Here is an 18,547-nt window from a genome sequence, read left to right as displayed (position 1 = left end):
CCAGCACGCCCCTATCCATCTTTCACACTGTGCTCATGACGCTTGGTCCTCGTGGGTGTGAAGTGGTCTCGACTCACGGGTTTGAATGTGTGTTCTCATGAGCAGAACTGTGATGGTAATGAAGAATGTCTGTTTTATTTATCAGGTATTCGTATGGCATTTCCTGTCTGCTCTGAAGTGCTCCGTGCCCTGTGGCTCATTTATGAAGCCATTTTGTAGATGGAAAAGCTGAGGCTTGGAGAGCTTAGGTCTCTCGCCCAAGGCCACGCTGCTCTGCAACTGCGTGACAAACTACCACGGTGCCTGGCACTTCCTGGGTGCACTTGGCGAAGTGTGCCAGGCGTGCCTGCTCGGCCCGCACATCCACGGGTTTGCGGCCCTGCGTCTTTGGCCTTGTGAATTACCAGAATTTGTTTTTCTTTTCCCGATAGAGAATGACCTCTGTGTCCTGGTAGAGGGGATATACCATGAAGGACACACAAGTTGTCCCTGTTGCTGGGTGGCCCTTTCATCCTTCCTTCCTGCTAAGCACTTCCGGCAATCAGGTCTGGGTGGGAGATCACTAAGGCAGAACTCTTCATCCTTCGTTTGTCCCTGTCACCTTCCTCCCCTGCCTACTGGCAGAGTACCTGTCCTGCATCACTGGGACAGAGACCCGATTGTTTTCCTTTAGCCGCGTCTTCCTGGTGCCTCTCTCCTCAGGTCACCCGTAGTGGTCTGGTGGGCAAGCCGGTGCGGGGCCAGCCAGCCTGCTCCAGAGAGCGCCGGCCCTCCAGTCTTACCCGCCCCCGACTTGCCCAGCCCTACTCCACTCTGCTTCCCCTGAGATGCCCTGGGGCCCTGCTGAGGGCCACTTGGCAAGGCTTTCTGTCTCAAGAGAAGCTTACTCTATTGAGGTTCTTACTGTTTGGGGAGTGGCTGACATTGGTGGGGCTGCAGGGTGCCTTGTTGCTTTCAAGTACATCTGTGGAACAGTCCCAAACTTCTACCATGTGTGTGTTCTGGTGCTTTCTCCTGTATTTCCTCTTGTATCATGCTTTCCCTGCATTAAGGCTCCAGAAGCCTCACACAAAAAGCCTAGACACAGACTTGCTGTTCATCCTTGAGTGGACACTCATCTCACTCAGCATTACCTGAGATGGGCATGGTTTCCAGTCAGCGTGCAGGTTTCACCACCCTGCGGTGCTGCTGCCGGTGGGAGCTCCCTGGGGCTGTGCCGCCGCCTCCTGTGGCCTTGCCTGTGGCAGAGCACAGGCACCTGTGGGCGGGTGCTCTTTAAACTGAGTGGGGACCCCTTCCTCCCTGTGCTGCGCTTCCTGGGGCAGGACTGCTCTGGCCTCTGAGAACGTGGTGCAGGGAGCGCCCCGTCCGAGACAGGCTTAGGCAGGGCGCTGGTTAGTTACCTGGAGGTGGTGGTTCTTTGGGGACCCTGGCACAGGAGAGGCCGTTTCTGACGATCTGAAATCCTGTCAGGAGGAGGTGCTTTCAAGCCAGGGCTGTTCCTCTGGGAACCGTGTCTCCTTGAGGAAGGGGGTGCTCCGTGACCTGGCAGGCCTCTCTACACTTCAGTGCTTGGGTTTTTAAAATGGTAATTCCAGCCCTGTATGGGGCATATTCTACCCAAAGGCAGGTTTTTAAGTATTGGAGTACAGGGTACATATAGAAAAGCGTGCCCATTACAAGGGCCGGCTGGGTGAACGTTCACATGCCTGGGGTACCCGTGCCGCCAGCACCTAGCTCCTTGAGGTAAACATCTGTGGGGTGCCGTCCTGGGTGCCCCGCCCTCATGTCCTCCAGCCCTGCTGGTGCTCAGTACTGTACATCCAGTGGCCAGAGGACTGAAAGCAGCCTTGGTCCCCCTGCTGTGAGTCTTTGCCAGCGAGCCTGAGCTTGTTCGGGGCCAGGGACACTCTGGAGACCACTCTCCCCACACCCTCCCTTCCCAGCCCCGTGCCAAGCTGGGCGCCGGGGCCCGGATGAGGCCTGCCACAGGGCTCAGGAGGCCCGCTCCTCCGAACGCCCCCCTCCTCTGAGCAGCTGCGGAGATTCAGGGTGGAGCGCGGTGCATGGGGCCCAGGCAGCCCCTGTTTCCTTCGGAGGCTGGGGCTTCCTGGGGTTAAGGGGCATCATGAAGGACCTCACGTGGGCACACAGGTGGCTGCTAGGTCTCCATAACCGATCTGTAAGTTTTCTCAGTCTTGGAAGGACATGTTGGGAACGGCAAATTATAAAGATGGACCTTAAAACATTGCCAGGTCAATGCAGAGCCCCAGGAAGTGCAAATTTCTGAGAAATTGATTGGGAATTTCCAGTAGCAAAGAGACAAGTGAGAGCATCCTTTCTCAGATGCAGGCCCCGCCATACAGGCAGGGGCCTCAGCTCTTCACAAGCCCTTTTATTGGGGCGGGGAAGTCTTTGGAAGCAGAGAATGAGGGGAAGAGAACCTTGCGGTCGAGCCCCCTCCTCTCTGGAGGTTTTCCTCCTCCTCACTTCTGCTTCCGCTGTATGGAAGTGTAACCAGGAGGGTGTCCGGCTTTGGTGAGCTCCAGGCTCCCTACCCTGAGAGGGAGGGAGTTGGTGCTTGTGGGTTCTCTCTGTGGATCGTGGAGAAGCACTTCAGTCTGGGAAGAACAGGGTGTCCCAGGGCCCTGGTCTCGCACGGGGGCTCCAGCCCCTCCTGCTGACCAGCCCCAAGGAGCCTGCACAGGATGGGGCTTCGGTCCTGCCGCCGGGTTTGGACAGAGTGGGGAGGAACCAAGGCGGGCTGGGTCCCTGTTCACATTGCTCCAGCCCCGTGGCATGTGGGCACAGCGCCTGTCCTTAGAGGGGTTGGGGCTCTCAGCCCCAGGCCGGTTTCCCTTCTCCAGGCCTGCAGCAGGTGCACCGTGGACCTGGCACCACTGCTGCAGGTGGACGCCTGCGTCTGACCTCAGAGCAGGCTTCCTCTGCCCTCGATCCTGGACGCCCGAGTTTCCCTGGAGTCTGGGGCCCCTGGGGGCCATGGGAAGGGCTGGAGGGCTGTGGCTGTGCCTGGCCTGTATCCAGGCCGAGGGTCCCTTGCCGGAAGCTCTCGTTACCCGCTCTGCTCCCTTGCGTTCCAAAACCTGGATGACAGGGGAGACTCAGTGATTCCTGATGTGGTGTGAGCTCAGATCAGAGCTTCTCTCTCTCAAGGTTGTGTGGCTTCTTGGAATAAATCAGAGAATTCCTCCCTGAAGTGCTATTTGAAGTGCTTTGGGCTTCCAGTTTGTGTGGGTCCTGCTCAGCCAAGCCCTGTGGTAGCGCCAGGCCTGCTTGGTTTCAAGGTGTGTGTGTGTGTGTGTGTGTGTGTGTTGTGTGTGTGTGTGTGTGTGTGTGTGTGTGTGTGCGCGCGCGCGTGTGTGCGTGCTCTGTGGCTCAGCGCATCCCCTGTGCTGCCTGCGAGCTCCCCCCGTGCTGTGTTCCAGCCAGAGGAGCCAGACCTAGTGCTCACGGCAGGGACGGTGGAGGCAGGAGCCTGTGCCTGCGTTGCTGGTCACCTGGGGCCCTCCCCCTCTTGTTACACGGAGCATGGTAGCCCCGGCCACGGGCCTCACCTCCCACCTGGCTCCCGTGGGTGGTGGGGTTGCCTGGCATGGTCTCCACTTTCTCAGTCTGCTGAGGGCCTCACAGTGTCACCAGGGAGGAGAGGACCGCCGTCCCTCCCCCCGTCCCCTCAGGCTGCTCGAGGTTTCGTTTTCTTCCTAGTTGTGGCTGGCGGGGCCTTTTGGGGGTGCTAACACGAGCCGTGGGTGCTGGGGCCCCTTACGATACCGCGCCCACTCTCCTGTGCACCCCATCGGCCCCCACACCCAGCAGGCTTGTGACAGCTGTGTTTTGTCTCTCCTCTCCTCTCTGTCACTGCTTTCATTAGGCCCTCTTTGGCCCGGCCAAAAGCTGCCAGTGACCTAGTACAGCTGGCCAGGGCTTGGGCCAGCCAGCCAGCCGCCAGGCCTGCTGTGGCAGCAAACGGATAGGTCTCCTCTCTAGGCAGTTGTTCCCAACCTCAGCTGGATGTTAGAAGCGTGAGGGGACGTTTTAGTAATTCTGATGCCCAAGCCCCACCCCAGAAAATTTAAATCTGAGTCTCTGGGCATGGAACCTCCATTTAAGGATCTTCCCAGGTGATTCCTTTATTCAGCAAAAGTTGAAAACCATTGCTTTAAGCTCTAATTGCTTTAAGCCCTAAGACCTTAAAGTTTAAGACCGCTCGCCTTCTTTCCAGCCTCTCCCGTGGGGTCTGGTCCCCGAGAGCCTCTTCTAGATGCTTCAGACCCCAGTACTGGGGGTGAGCAGAAGGGAGATGCAGGTGGGGCTTGGTGAATGTTATGGCCCCAACAGCTGCGTGGCTTTTAGTCCATCTGTAGCAAACAGCAGCTTGTTTTCTCTGGATCTACCTGGCAGGCCTTTGGGCAGGAGAGCAGTCAAACCCCGTAGCACCGCAGCACTCCCTGCCTCCCTGGCTGAGGCAGACTTGCAGGGGCGGCAGCAGCTGAAGACCAGAGCTGGGATGTGGGAATCTCCATATAAGGCACCGTTGCTCCCCCAGCCTGCTGCCTTCGTGCCAGCCCTTGCCTCCTCTCCGGAGCAGCTCCCTCCCACCTGCCCTGGTCTCTGGCTAGGCTGGAAGGGCAGCTTCTGCCAGGAGGTGCCTTTCGCCTTCTGTGTCTCCTCCTTCCTTAGTGTGCCCTGGAAGAGGGGCTCAGGAGCCATGCTGGAGGCAGAAAGTGTGCGATAGTGTCTGCTCCCTCACTGGGCTCTTAGGTTCTTCTCCCTGCAGAGAGTCCAGGTGGTGCGTGAAAGGAAGCACGTGCCCTCGGACACCAGTGGAGTCTGCACAGCCGAAGGCAAGAGGAACATGCACGTGGTGCATGGTGCGTGGGCACCATGCGCTAGCTGGTGAAGTGGCCCCCGTGGAGCATTGATTTACAGTTCCGAGCCACTGTGCATGTGCTGGGATGGGGTTGAGGGGTACGGGCAAGCGAAGGGAGAGGCTAGAGTGATCCGTGTGGTCTTGGGTTAAAGTTGGGGGCACCAGTATGTTTAGCTTAAGAGAGACGTGAGGAGGGAGAGAGAGAGAGATGGAGAGGGATAGATAGATAGGTGGGGGGAGGGGGTGGATGTAGATACGTGACTGTACATAGGTTATATGCGCATGTATTTCTTTGTTCTGTCAGCTGAGAAGGCCTAGAGGCAGCAACATCCCAATAGCCATGAGCATACCTAGCACCTACGTATTGATTTCTAATTCTGTTCTCCGATGAAAGGAACCAGGGGTCCTTGGAGAAACGGCCGACTCTAGGACCAGGGCAGGTACACACAAGCTGAGCCTGGGGCACCTTGTCATGCCAGACAGTGGGACATGCACACGCTGGTGGGGCACGTCCAGGAGACACGGGGCCACGTGATCAAGGCCAGAACAGCTTGAGCAACAAAATAATAGTGTGGTATTGGATTATAATTTACACTATAAAATAGGTACCATGAGTCAGGAATGAGTGAACGAAGAAATAAGTGGGGGACAAGACACAAAATCTCCTGTGCAGAAGGATTCCAGGCAATCTGTGTGGCGACTCCGCCCTCAAAGAGGTGGCGCTCACCCCCCACTCCTTACATGTGGGCCGCTCACAGCGACGTCCCTCCTAGAAGGACAGTGTGGACAGGGGGCAACAGTGACGAACGCAGCCTCAGCCGGGCGCTCAGGGTCAGCGTTGACAGTGGAAGGTCCTGCGCCCTGGACGTGACGTGAGGAGAATCTAGGGAAATGTGAGTAAAGGATGGACTCCAGTTAACCGTCCCAGATCAGTATTGGTTTCAGGACTGTGATGAACATACCACACTGATGTGAGACATTACTAGGAAGGGGAACGGAGAGCTCTCTGCTGTCTTCACAACTTTCTGTAAGCCTAAATGTATCCTAAAATTAGAAGTTCATTTTAAAAATAAAAAGGAAGAAGCAGTAGCAAAGAAACTGGGAGAAAGAGGAGGTTTCTCCAGGCCAGGCAGCTGGGAAGGGCCGGGAAATGTGGTGCCGCTGGAGCTGCCCTTGGAGGGCAGCTGGAGGAAGGGGGTACCCTGACCGCTGGCAGGGAAGCCCGGGCTGGTGTCCAGTGCAGGACGGGGTCTCAGGTCATGGGAGCGAAGCCAGGAGGTGGGTGGGCTCAGGTCACAGTCGGAAAGTACCACGGGCTTCGCTCCTCCCTGCGGCCCTGGGCACCTGCTGCTGTGACCTGGCGTCGGGAGGCCAGTGACGGTGGTCAGTCTGAGGCTGCACTGGGAACGGCTGTTGAGGCGTAAACTAGCACCTTCTCAGGACTCCTTGTACTTTAGTTACTAGACTCTCCTTCAGACTCTTTGCCTGATTAAACCAGGGCAGCAGGACCGGAACGGGGCTTGAGGCTTATTCATCCATTGGCACCGGGAGGACTGGCGCCTTCCCACCTTTCCGCGCGTGGGCACGGTGGGTCCCACTTGTCCTCTGTCCTCACTCCCGCCTCACTCCCCACCGTGGCCCTTCACTGCCACCTCACACATTATTGACTCCGTCCATCTGACTTGTTTGACTTTGAGACCGCACGGTCAGCTCGGTGAGGACAGAGATGGTGGTCAGTTCTGTTTGTCGCTGCGTCCCCAGTGCCCACAGTGGAGCCTGGCACATAGTAGGTGCTTGGCGAGTTCCTCCTGAGTGGCAAATGCTGTTGGGAGCGGCGCTTTGCCTTTATCTACAGTGGAGGTGGTGCCAGCCCCAGGTTTATGGGGACAAAATGTCCATTTATCAAGGGACCCTTAGCGTCTGCATGTCCTCAGCTCCAGCTGAGCTCCACACCTGCGTCTTCTGCCCCCTGAGCCTGGCTCTTCCCTGGGCCTTGCCAGACCAGCCTGGTCCTGGGCCACAAGAGGCCTTTTAGACTTGGCTCCTGCGTTCCCGGCCTCCTTCCCTCCTCCCCGTAGGCTCTGCTCATACCTTTACTGCAGTGCTGAACTCACCGTGGTGGTGCCGTGTCCCCGGGGCCTGGCGTCCAGTGTGGATGCTTGTCGAGTGGGTGCTTTCAGAGACGAGGCCCTGTCCTGTGTCCCCAGCCCGTCCGCCTCAGCCCTCCTCCTCTAGGCTCAGCAGCCTGGGCGCCTTCAGTCTGCTCCTGTGGGACTCATCTCAGGAGCCTGTCTGCACCGCTTGCCACTCCTATGAACCAAGTTCTGTTTATTTCTGGTCTTTGTCGAGTCCTGACTTAAGCGCGTCCCATCCCTGAAACACCCTCTGCTGGAGCAAGGTGGCCTCCTCGGGCTGCGGCTGCGGAGCCTGGAGCGGCATTTCAGAGCAGCACATGGGGGCTGAGGGGTGAAGGGGGGACAGCTGCTGGCTGTGTGAGCTGCAGCGTCCTGTCCCACCCCCATCCCGTACATTTCTGTCAGGGGCGCCAACACTAGCCTTTCTACTCCCCCCTTGCCACGTCCTTCTTCCCCTGGCTCCAGGAAGCCACCTGGTGGCCCTGGGCTTCATGGTGCTGCCCAGCTGCTGTGCTCCCTTGGGCCGTGTGACCCCTCATGGGTCTGCTTCCTTGCCCACTGGATACCTGATGTCTCAGGCCTCCTGCTCTGATGGACGTAAGTCTTTGCCAGAAGGAAACTGTCTCTGTTGAGAAGTGATAGGGCTGGGGACAGGGACACTGGCTCCATCTCCTTTGCATCTCAGAAGAAAGTTGAGTTCAAGTCCCTTTCTTGATGTCTGTCCTCCTCAGCCCCCCAGCTCTGCCCCTCGGGACTGCTTCTACTCTGTCTTGCGCCCCTTTCCTGCCGCACTCCTGCCCCAGCAAGGCCCTGCTCTCAGCCCTGAGCTGCCTCTGAGAGGCCTTTCCAGCTCCAACAGTCAGATGGTCCTTGGGTTCTCTGTCCCTCCAGCTCCCCTGATCTTTAGGTACCATCGTATGGGGGACCTCTCCCAGAGTTGCTGCCAGGACTGTCTTGTGCCCCAGGGGTGGCCGTAGCAAAGGCTGTGGTTGGCAGCTTGCTTTCTTCATGAAGCCAGCTGCTGGCCTCCGTCCTCTGCTGTCTCTGCCTTTCCTGCTCCTGCCTGTCTGAGTCCCGTCGCTTGTGTCATTAGCCTAAAAGGGTCCATTTTCTATGAAGGCAGGGGGATAGAATTGCCCGTGAAAAGTAGCTGGAATATAAGCCAAGTGCAGAAAAGAAAAGAAATTCAGTTCTTGAGTTTAGCATCTTGTCCGGGGTCAGAGCCACAGTCAAGCGGTCTCCCTCTCCTGGGCCCCCCTCTGCAGCAGACCACGTCCTCAGGCCCTGCAGGCTGTGGCCACCTCGGGCCCCTTTGTTCCAGTCCTACCAGCAGGCCTGCCCTCCGGCTTCCGTGGGCCAGACCCTGCTCGTCCCTGTCAGGTGACCTGAGCGCTCACTTTCTCCTCCACACGGCCTCTGCTGGGGCTCTGTGAGCACGTCTCCTCCCCAGGCGCTCCCAGCCCCATACCTGCTGTCCTTGTATTCCTGTCACTTACCCCTACTTGAAATGGGATCGTTCTTTGTCCTTTTTATTTCCCTTCATCACCACGAGAGTAAAGTGAACTTTTGTAAAGGTGACACTCTGTCTGTCCTGTTCTTACCTCTGTCCCTGGCACAAAGCAGGGGCTCGGTAAACACCTGTTGTCTGAATCCAGACTTCTGCCTGTGCGTTCTAAGGTGACCCTGGGGTCTTTCAGGCAGGCCTCAAGGGCTTCTCCTCTCTCTCCCTCAGTAGACGTGATTATAACTGTCAAGTGGATCTGGTCAGAGCCCAGAACTTAGGCAGGTGTGAGTCCAGCACCAGGTGTGAGTCAGGCAGGCAAGGACGTATTTCCTCCAGGAGTGTCCTCGGTCGGCTCCCAAAGACTGCCGCGAGTCTCCAGGAGCAGAGGTCGATACGAGGGACACTGTGCAGGCCCGCAGAAGAACGGGGGAAGGGGGCGTGGTGCCGGGCGGGAACCGGGCAAGGCAAAATGTAAAGGTCGGTTTTAGTGGTTCTGCTGATTTACTTCAAGGGCTGGAGCTAAGGAAGTGAGCCTCCTGGCCCTGGGGTGGACCCGGCCATTGTGCTCAGCTGCCCCAGTCCTGTTGAAGTCAGAAGGCTCACCTGTCCTGGTTGCTCTTTCGTACGTAATTTGTGCCTGAGGTCACCACACCTTCCAGGAAGATAGTTCTTACGTCGTCCAGGTCTGGCTGAGGTGTGGGGCACCGACCCCTGTACGAGAGGGGAGCAGCAGGGTCCCAGGCCCTGTGCTGCCTGTGTGGGGTGCTTCTCCCGCCCCGGGACGTGGATTGGGAATGGGGAAAGGTAGGGGGCTGGGGGTGAGAGGGTTGAGGTCCGTGCCCGTTGTTCTGTTCTGTGCATGTTGGGGAGGGAATGGGGAAAGGTAGGGGGCTGGGGGTGAGAGGGTTGAGGTCCGTGCCCGTTGTTCTGTTCTGTGCATGTTGGGGAGGGCCTCACAGGAGGCCACTGTGCGTTGGGCGACTTGGCCGGGCTCCATCCATAGAACGACCACTTCCACTCAGGGAGTCTGTTGGCCTAAATGCAGTGTTTCTTTTTGCCTGTTTCCCTGCGTCGGTTACTGCCGTGCGTGTTTTCACTCCCAAGGTGGGAATCCAAGTTGGCCTGGGCACTTGGTTCTTGGGGTATGTATGTGTGTGTACGCGTGTGTGTTCAGATACAGATAACATAAAACTTACCATCTTGAGCATTTTCAAGTGTGCAGCTCAGTGGCATTAAATACATCACATTGTTGTGTAACTATCACCATCATCCATCTTTGGAATTTCTCATCTTCCCAGATTGAAACTCCATACCAATTAAACACTAATATTTGTCCTTTTGTGTCTCGTGTATTTCACTTAACATAATGTTTTCAAGGTTCATCCATTTTGTAGCACGTGTCAGAATTTCAGTCCTTCTTTTAAAATATATTTATTTATTTTTGCCTGCGTTGGGTCTTTGTTGCTGCACGTGGGCTTTCTCTAGTTGCGGCGAGCGGGGGCTACTCTTCGTTGTGGTGTGCGGGCTTCTCATTGCGGTGGCTTCTCTTTGTTGGGGAGCACAGGCTCTAGGTGCACGGGCTTCAGTAGTTGCGGCACACAGGCTCAGTAGGTGTGGCTCGCGGGCTCTAGAGCGCAGGCTCAGTAGTTGTGGTGCACAGGCTTCGTTGCTTCACGGCATGTGGGATCCTCCTGGACCAGGGCTCGAACCCCTGTCCCCTGCATTGGCAGGCAGAGTCTTAACCACTGCGCCACCAGGGATGTCCCATTTATTCCTTTTTATAATGAATAATATTCCATTGTTTGGATAAACCGTGCTTTGTTTATCTCAGTGGACACTTGGGTTGTTTCTACCTTTGGGCTCCTGTGAATAATGTTGCTATGTATGTGGGTGTGCAAATACCTGAGTTCCTGCTTTCAGTTCTTCTGGGTATATACCTAGAAGTGGAATTACTAGATGATAAGATGAGTCTATGTTTGATTTTCTGAGGCACTGCCAGACTGTTTTCCACAGTGGCAGCACCATTTTCTCTTCCACCAGCAACGCACCATGGGTTCCAGTTTTTCCACATCCTCGTCAACACTCATTACTTTCAGCTTTTTAAAAAAAATTATAACCATCCTAATAGGTGCAAAGTGGTACCTCATTGTGGTTTTTTTTTTTTTTTTTGCGGTACGCGGGCCTCTCACTGTTGTGGCCTCTCCCGTTGCGGAGCGCAGGCTCCGGACGCGCAGGCTCAGCGGCCATGGCTCACGGGCCCAGCCGCTCCGCGGCATGTGGGATCCTCCCGGACCGGGGCACGAACCCGTGTCCCCTGCATCGGCAGGCGGACTCTCAACCACTGCGCCACCAGGGAAGCCCTCACTGTGGTTTTAATTTGCGTTTTCCAAATAACTAATGATGTTGCACATCTTTTCATGTGCTTGTTGACCATTTGTGTATCTTCTTTGGAGAAACGTCCATTCAGGTCTTTAGCTCATTTATTTTTAAGAAAATTTATTTTATTTATTTATTTTATTTTTGGCTGTGTTGGGTCTCTGTTGCTGCACGCGGGCTTCCTCTAGTTGGAGCGAGCGGGGGCTACTCTTCGTTGCATTGCGTGGGCTTCCCATTGCAGTGGCTTCTCTTGTTGCAGAGCACGGGCTCTAGGTGCGTGGACTTCAGTAGTTGCAGCACGCAGGCTCAGTAGTTGTGGCTCACGGGCTTAGTTGCTCCGCGGCATGTGGGATCATCCCGGACCAGGGCTCAAACCCGTGTCCCCCCTGCATTGGCAGGCAGATTCTTAACCACTGCACTGCCAGGGAAGTCCCTTTAGCTTATTTATTAATTGTCTGTGTTCTTGCTGTTGAGTTGTAAGGGTTCTGTATGGATTCTGGATATTAATCCTTTATCAGATATGTGATTTGCAAATGTTTTCTTCCATTCTGTGGGTTGCCTTTTTACTCTCTTCATTGTGTTCTTAGATGCACAGAAGTTTCTAATTTTGATGGAGTCCAGCTTATTTTTTTTGTTGCCTGTGCTTTTGGTGTCACGTCCAAGAAGTCATTGTCAAATCCACTGTTATAAAGCTGTTGCCCTTGGTCTTCTTTTAAGAGGTTTATAGTTTCTGCTTTTACATTTGGGTGTTTGATCCAGTGTGAGTCAGCTGTCACGTGTGGTATAGCAGGCACCTGGCTCTTGTGCAGTGCTGTTGCCGTGCTGGCTGCGTGGAGAGAGCTGTCCTTCCCTGCGCTCCCAGCCCCATCTGAGGAGTAGGTGGGCCTTGGCCAGGATCCTGAGGGCTGCCCAGCCAGCAGGCCAGTCCTGCCCCGCAGGTGTGGGAAGGAACTTCCTGGCATCGGCAGCAAGTGGAAAGGGTCCTTGTGTTTTTTTCTTCCTTAAGAAATAAGTTTCGCTGACCCTACCAATGCCCCGTGAAGGCAAGGAGTTTGCTGGTCGACAAAGCCCAGAACGGGTCATCACCGCCATTTCCCCCAGACCACGGCACTTGTGCAACGTTGGGCTCCTCGGCCCTCTCCTCTTCCAACAGCTGCCAGGCTGCTGCCCCAGCGGGCCTGTCCTGCATCCTGTGGGCCCCTCTGTGCTGAGTCCATGGAGGCCCACGCTGCTCCTGGATGGGCCCAGGGCCGGATCTTGGAAGGGGGCCTCCTGGGGACAGGAGCAGCTGCTCATGTGTCGTCTCCAGCAGACGCGTGTCGTCAGAGCCGGGAGACTGAAGTTGGCCCTCAGGCTGCTCCACTGAGCTGCCCGGCTCTTCCTGCGGTTGAGGCCATGCAGAGGTAGCTGAGGAGCTGGACACCTGGGCTTCAGTCCACCTGCCGCCCTGGGCCTCTGTCACCTTCCAGGCCTGGGCTGGAGGCCATGGGCGAGGAGTGCTCCTCCCGCAGGACCCTGACTGGGGCCAGGACTAGCTGGTCGCAAGCCCTCCTTGTTATTTTCCACGTTTGCGCAGTGTTTTGTTTTGTTTTTAGGTATACAAGTCATTGTCTTTTAGTGTATTCGCAGGGTTGTGTATGACCATCACCACAGTCTAATCTGAGAACTGTTTTCACCGCCCCCTCCAAAGAAGCTCTGCACTCCTCAGCTGTCACCTTCAGTCCTCCCCAGCCTTGTCATCCTTCTGTCTCTCTGCATACTCTGAACATGTGTTGTAGATGAGATCACTGCAGTGTCACCACCCCATCTCTTGCCTTTCTACTCTGTCGTCTGCAACTTGCTACAGTTCTGGACCCAGGGCTGGTGGCCACAGAGCAGGGCCCTGGGCTCCTGGAGGCGGGGTTCCCTTTCTGGGCCCTGCATCTCCCTCCAGCTAACTCCTCTCCCTCAGGCTCCTCAACTGTGGAGCACTTGTCACTGTGGCCTTTGCACTTGTGTCCCCTGCTGTCTGCTTAAGAAACATGAGATTTGGTAAGATGGGGTATTCCTATTTTATGAATAAAGTGTAACTTCTTTACAAATAAGGCATAAATATTTCTGCAATATAAACTTAGACGGGTTGGTTTGTTTCGTCTGTCATTAGAAAATGTGTACTGAAGCTCATTTTGGGCAGTGCCAGCGTAGGTATGTGGAGGAGAATCCAGTTGGTTTTATCCAGGCCCGTGCGTGGACCAGGGACTACACACAGGGCCCTCCCCTCCAGAGGGGACAGGGCGACCATCCTGGCGGTGAGGGAGGTAAGGCAGGTGCTTCCGGCAGGGAATGGCCGTGCAAGAGGTGACCTGTTCAGCGAGTGGCCGCAGTTGCCTAGACCTGCGGGCAGGGACAGGAGGGGAGGCCGGAGTGGTCAAGGACCTCAGACTCGGGGCGGAGGGCTTGGGCCCAAGGCTGTAGGAGCAGCTGAGGTGAGGAGGTCTGGCGAGGCCTGGGCTCTTCCTGGGGAGCTGGCCGAGGAGCCGAAGTCACAGAGCCGCCACTGAACAGACCCCAGGCTCGGGGCTCCCACCTTCCTGACTTGATTAGAGGGGGATGCAGCCCTCACAGCTGGACCCCCTGCTCCAGGGAGCCCACGGGGAGGAGGGCGGGGATGCTGCACTGGGGAGGGGGTCGGTGCTGGGCAGAGGGCAGAGCCCTGCCTCCCCGCACCGTCCCCCAGCTCCCCCTGCAGAGTGTGGCTGGGGAACCAGAGCTAGATCTTCCCCAGGGCCTTAAGATGGGGGCTGACGAGGCACGGAGGACAGGCGTGAGCTGCTCGCCGCCCTCGGGTAAACCCCTTGGTGTGGCCCGTCATTTTTAAGAGCCATTTGTTGGTCACGTTAGGGCCAGCAGGCAGGAGGCCAGGCTTTCCCTCCCGTCTCGGGGACAGGATGAGGCCTGGAGGTCCCTCCTGCCCAGCAGGTTAGCTCTCTCCCTTCACCCTGTGGCCCCCTCTGTGCCCCAGGGTAGGAGGCACACGTGGCCAACACTTGCATCTCTTCTTCCCATGGCAGCATTCAGGGAAAATGCAGTGACTTAACGTCTCCTCTCTGGGTCATAAGGTAACTCCATGTTTAACTTTTTGAGGAACTTCCACACTTATTTTCCACAGCAGCTACTCCATTTTACATTTGGAGTGGGCATACTGTTACTCCCACTTTATACCTGTGGAAACTGAGGCTCACAATGTACAAGTTACCCAAGGTCACAGAGGTGGTGGTGGCACAGTTAGGATTCTGGTCCAAGGCTGGGGCTCCTCTTGGCCAGTGGGTTCTGGAAACCTAAGGCCCAGAGTTTAGCTTAGCCCCTCCAATCTCTGCAGGGAGGAGGGGGCTGGGAGCGAGGTCGGTGTTTGGCACCGGCACTCCCTCCTGTCCTGGGGTGATGGGCGGTCAGGTGGCAGGTCCCCTGTGCCATAGCCCCTAGCCTGGCTGGCCAAGCATCCTCCAGGGCAGTGAGCTGGAGCAGGCAGGTTCACATTGGAGATCTAAGGGGCAGGGAGGGTGCAGAGTCAGGGTTCCCTGGGAGGAGGTCAGGTGACAGCAAGGACACAGACCCGACACCTGGGGACTGGCAGTGAGACTGTGGGCACAGCTTGGCCTGGGCTGCTCTGCAGGATGGCTGTGAGCCCCCCTGTGGACCACGACGTGGAACATGGGGGAAGCTCACAGCACGACTGGGCACAGCTGGCTGCTGGTAGCAAGAGGAACGGGAGGAAGGAAGTTCTGCTGGGCGGGCACCTCCTGTAGCCTCTTGTCCACCCCCACTGCTCCGGGGCCCTAGCCGAGATTGGCAGAGGCCTCTCTGAGCTGTTGGGTCCGGGCAGGGGCTTGGCTCACTCCGGGTCCTGGTGGGATCGTGATCTCATGGGTGCGCCTCAAGACCCCTTTTCCAGGAGTCTTTACAGTTTCCTTGGGGAACCTGGGCTTTGGGGATATCCATCTGGAGAGTGCTGGCTGCTGGGCTGGACTGTGGCCTGGGTGGCGCTTGGGGCGGTCACCAGCGCTGCCTCTTGAGAGAAGGACTCATGGTGCGCTAGACTTGGGGCTCTGTGGACAGCTTGGCGGGAGTGGGAAGAGCCAGGAGACGGCCTCTGTGAGCCTGACCAGCACCTGCTTCTCCAGGGACATGGGGCTCTGGGGGCGCCTGCAACTGGGTGAGGTGCTCCCCAGGGCCACCTTGCTTCTGTAGAGGACTCAGGTCCCACCTCCTCAATCCCAAAGAAAGGATGTGGGCTCTGCTTGGACCGGGCGTGAGTGGCCTAAGCAAGCTAGGACCTCAGACAGTGGACGGGGTTGGGCTCCCTTGAAAGGTACCTTCCGACCTTGAGAGTGCTTCTTTGCCCTTTGCTTCTGTGGGTCTCCGTTTTCCCATCTGACTAGGGGAGTGAGGGGTAAAATGGAGGATTCCCATCCCATCTGAGTCTCGCCTTTGAGCTGCCTCCCCTCTGGGTCTGTAAGCACAGCTGCCTGGTGGGACGGTCCTGCTGAAAGGTCTCAAGGGCCCTTCTCTGTGTTTCTGTCCAACTTTCCTCTTCTTTCTCTCAGGCTCTTAGAAGCTCACTCCTTCCCAAACTTCCAGGATCCGGCAAGAAATGGACAAGGCCTGTTTTCCCTGAATGGCACCTGCTTGGGCCAAGGGTGGGGGTGGAGGGTTCCTGTCCCCAGGGGGTGAGGCTGCTGTTCAGGAGTTTCCTGAGTGGGCCTCTTGTGAGCCAGCGAGCAGATGACAGGCAGGAAAGCTGGGTTCTCGGTAGAGCGTGGTCACATCCCCAGACAAAGGCCCTTGTCTTGTGCTCTCCTGCTTGGCCACCTCATTCTTAGAGGATCTTCAGCCCTGTCGCAGCTCTGCCATCTTAGCTGGTGCAGTGTGGAAGCCAGAGGAGGATCAGAGGCCCCCAGATGGCTGGAGGGCCGTCCAGTGACATTGCCGGGTGAGGACTGAACCCATAACTTGGCAACACAGCCGCATTGGTTGGCCTTCCGACAGCCATCCCTTTTCTGGAAAATGAAATGAGCACAACTAGGTGATGCCCAGCCTTGGAGAAGGCCTGGATTCCTAACCTCTTGAATTGCAGGATGAGGGCCGGGAGGTCGCTGGACTGGGCTGGTTTCTCTTCTGACAGTGCCAGGGGTGAGGGCTGCATTACAGCCTAGATACTCGCCCTGGCTCTCCTAGCACCAGGGCCGCCTAGCCAGGAAACGGGTTGTTATGTGGAGCGTGCTCTCTTCTCTCCCCAATGCTGACAATGCAGGTGGGTGTGCTCTGCTCCTGGACAGAGGTGGGGAGGGTCCGACCTCCGCCTGGGACTCCCTGGAGACCCTTGGTTGAGTCTGCCCGAGCTGTGAGTGCGAGAGATGCAGTTGAAGGCAGAGCAGTGAAGGGGCAGGTGCGGGTGGTGGGAGCGGTCAGTGAGCGCGCAGCGGTGTGCGGGTGCTGCTTCTTCCCCTGGGTGGCGCTGTTGAGACCCCGAAGGAGCCATCACGGGCAGGTCCCTGTGAACCTGGACCAGTTTGCCAGTTCTCCCTTCTGTTGATGACCGCTGTTTACTCTCTGCTCCCTCTCCTGCTTGTGTAACAGGATTAGATAATGCCCGCCTTGTGGTAAGCCACATTTAAGGAAGCAGGAAAGAGGTTGTAACTGGAAGATCCTGACACAGAGATGGTAAAGAAACTTCCATGTCTTTCAGCCCTAGCTTGTTATGTCTTTGCCTTTCATTGGCATTTCTGAAAGCTTTTCCGGAAGGAGGTAGAGCCTTCGTGTCAGGGAGAGGTTGCCAGAAGTCTCATGGTGCAGTTGGTGAGTGAGTCCCGTGACCACACGGAGCTGCAGGGCCGGCAGGGAAACCTCACCTGGGAACCTACTCACTGTGCAGAAGGGGCCAGTGAGCAGCTTGGTACCCCGAGCCCTGGAGCAGTGGTCAGACTAAAGAGGAACGTGTGCCTCCAGGGGGCCCGCTACGTGGTCTAGTGAGAAGAAAACTCTAGAACTTCTGATGATGTCTTTTATGGTTCCCATTGAACTTACCTGTGTGTATTGTGTGTGTAACAGACGGTAACCCTTCAGGGCCGTGCGCCTGTGCTGGCAGCATGGTGGATGAAGGAGGAAGAGCCCCTCTGCTCCTGTCCGGCTCTCTCAGGGAAGGAGTGCACCAGGCGCGCCTGTGCTTTCAGCTCGTGCCTTACTCCTTGTGGCATCAGGGTCCTCCCTGAGGACCTGCCTCATAGAGGCCGTGTGCCTTGTCAGGGCCAGTGGGGATTGAGTGTTCCCGCCTGCGGGAGTCTGGCTCCAGAGAGGGCAGAGGTCGCCACCCAGAGACGGTTCTGAAGGGCACTGGCACGATGCTAGTCTAACACTGGGAAGGCCCAGTGTTAGACCCTCTGAAGGGAGCAGGGGCTGGGGCCGGGGCAGGAAGGGGGGGAAGACACACTCATCCGGGGCGGGGAACCCAGGCCACCTCCCTTGTCCGCTGCTCCCGAGGGACCCCCTCTGCTTGGTTGAGGACAACCCACCCAAGCTCCCTTTCCCAGCTCAAGGGCCGTCCAGGAGCCCCCAGGAGAGATGCTACCAGGTCACTTCACTCAACAAGGGCACTAGGCTTGGCATGGGTGTGGTCCCTTCTCACGTCCCCACCTGGGGGGCAGTTCAGAGACGGGACACACTTTGAACACACGGCAAGGGTGCATGCTATTTCCCCGTTGTGGGCTCACGGCCGGCCCTCCTGCCCTGCCACCTCCATTCTGAGCTGGGCCCAAGGAGGACAGGCTGATCCCAGAGGCCCCCCACAGAAAGGCTTCTGGGAGCCAGGGAGCTTAGTCCTTCCCAGGCGGTGGCCCAGCAAGCCCGCGGCCACGTCGGGGCCAGAACTCGGGGAACCCAGTGCCCCTTGGGTCTGGCTCCTGGGGTCGGGCCCCAGTGGATAAGAAGGGAGGTGGTCGTGGGTCAGAAGAGCTCGGGGCCCCCCTCCTCTGCTGGCAGGTGGGAGGGAGGGAGCACGGACGAGGCAGCCCCTAGCCCAGCAGCCATCATTGCCTTTTCTCCCTGCTGCTCCTCCAGGACCTGGGAAGTGCCGGGTGCTTGGGGAGGGCTCCGTGGGGCAGCTGGGGGAGCTGGCAGCTGCCCTGGAGATGGAGGTGGGAGTCGGAGCTGGGGCTCGCCTCCCTGTGAGAGCCCTCAGCGGGGTCTTTGCACCTGGTGTGGTGGCAGCCATGGCCACCTGCCTCCCCCCGCCCCCCCATAAGCCTCCTCATGTTTGGGGGAGGTCCTCACCCTTCCCCTCAGTAGGAACTTCTTAAAACCATCTTTTCTTATTTCTGGGTTTCTCTCCCTGATATCAGTGTCTAATAGCCTAGCTGATAGAAAGGAGGGGGGAAGTTGTTATTTGTTCTGGCCCTGGCCAGGCAGCCTGGCGGTGCTCCTCATGGGCAGCCCTGGAGGTGGCCTGCCTGCCCCACAGCCCGCCTTCAAGATGTGCTTCTGTCTGGCCCCCTCTTGCCTCTAAAAGTAACCTTGCTATTTTGAAACCACCTCCTCCGGAGCTTTTCTCCCTGCTTTCCTGGATCAGTCACCCTCTGAGACCAGGCTCCTGGCTGCCTCTGTCGTCCC

General features: G+C 57.3%; 1 protein-coding gene across 1 annotated transcript in view; it reads left to right on the top strand.

Annotated features, from left to right (window-relative positions):
- MPRIP (myosin phosphatase Rho interacting protein) overlaps nt 1-18,547 on the top strand; it is a 122,628-nt gene that overhangs the window by 48,182 nt on the left and 55,899 nt on the right.

This window comes from Neophocaena asiaeorientalis, unplaced genomic scaffold (assembly GCF_003031525.2).
Source record: "Neophocaena asiaeorientalis asiaeorientalis breed wild unplaced genomic scaffold, Neophocaena_asiaeorientalis_V1.1 scaffold540, whole genome shotgun sequence".
Lineage (NCBI taxonomy): Eukaryota > Metazoa > Chordata > Mammalia > Artiodactyla > Phocoenidae > Neophocaena > Neophocaena asiaeorientalis.
Note: the sequence above shows the minus strand (reverse complement) of the source record. Positions and strands in the feature narration are given on the sequence as shown.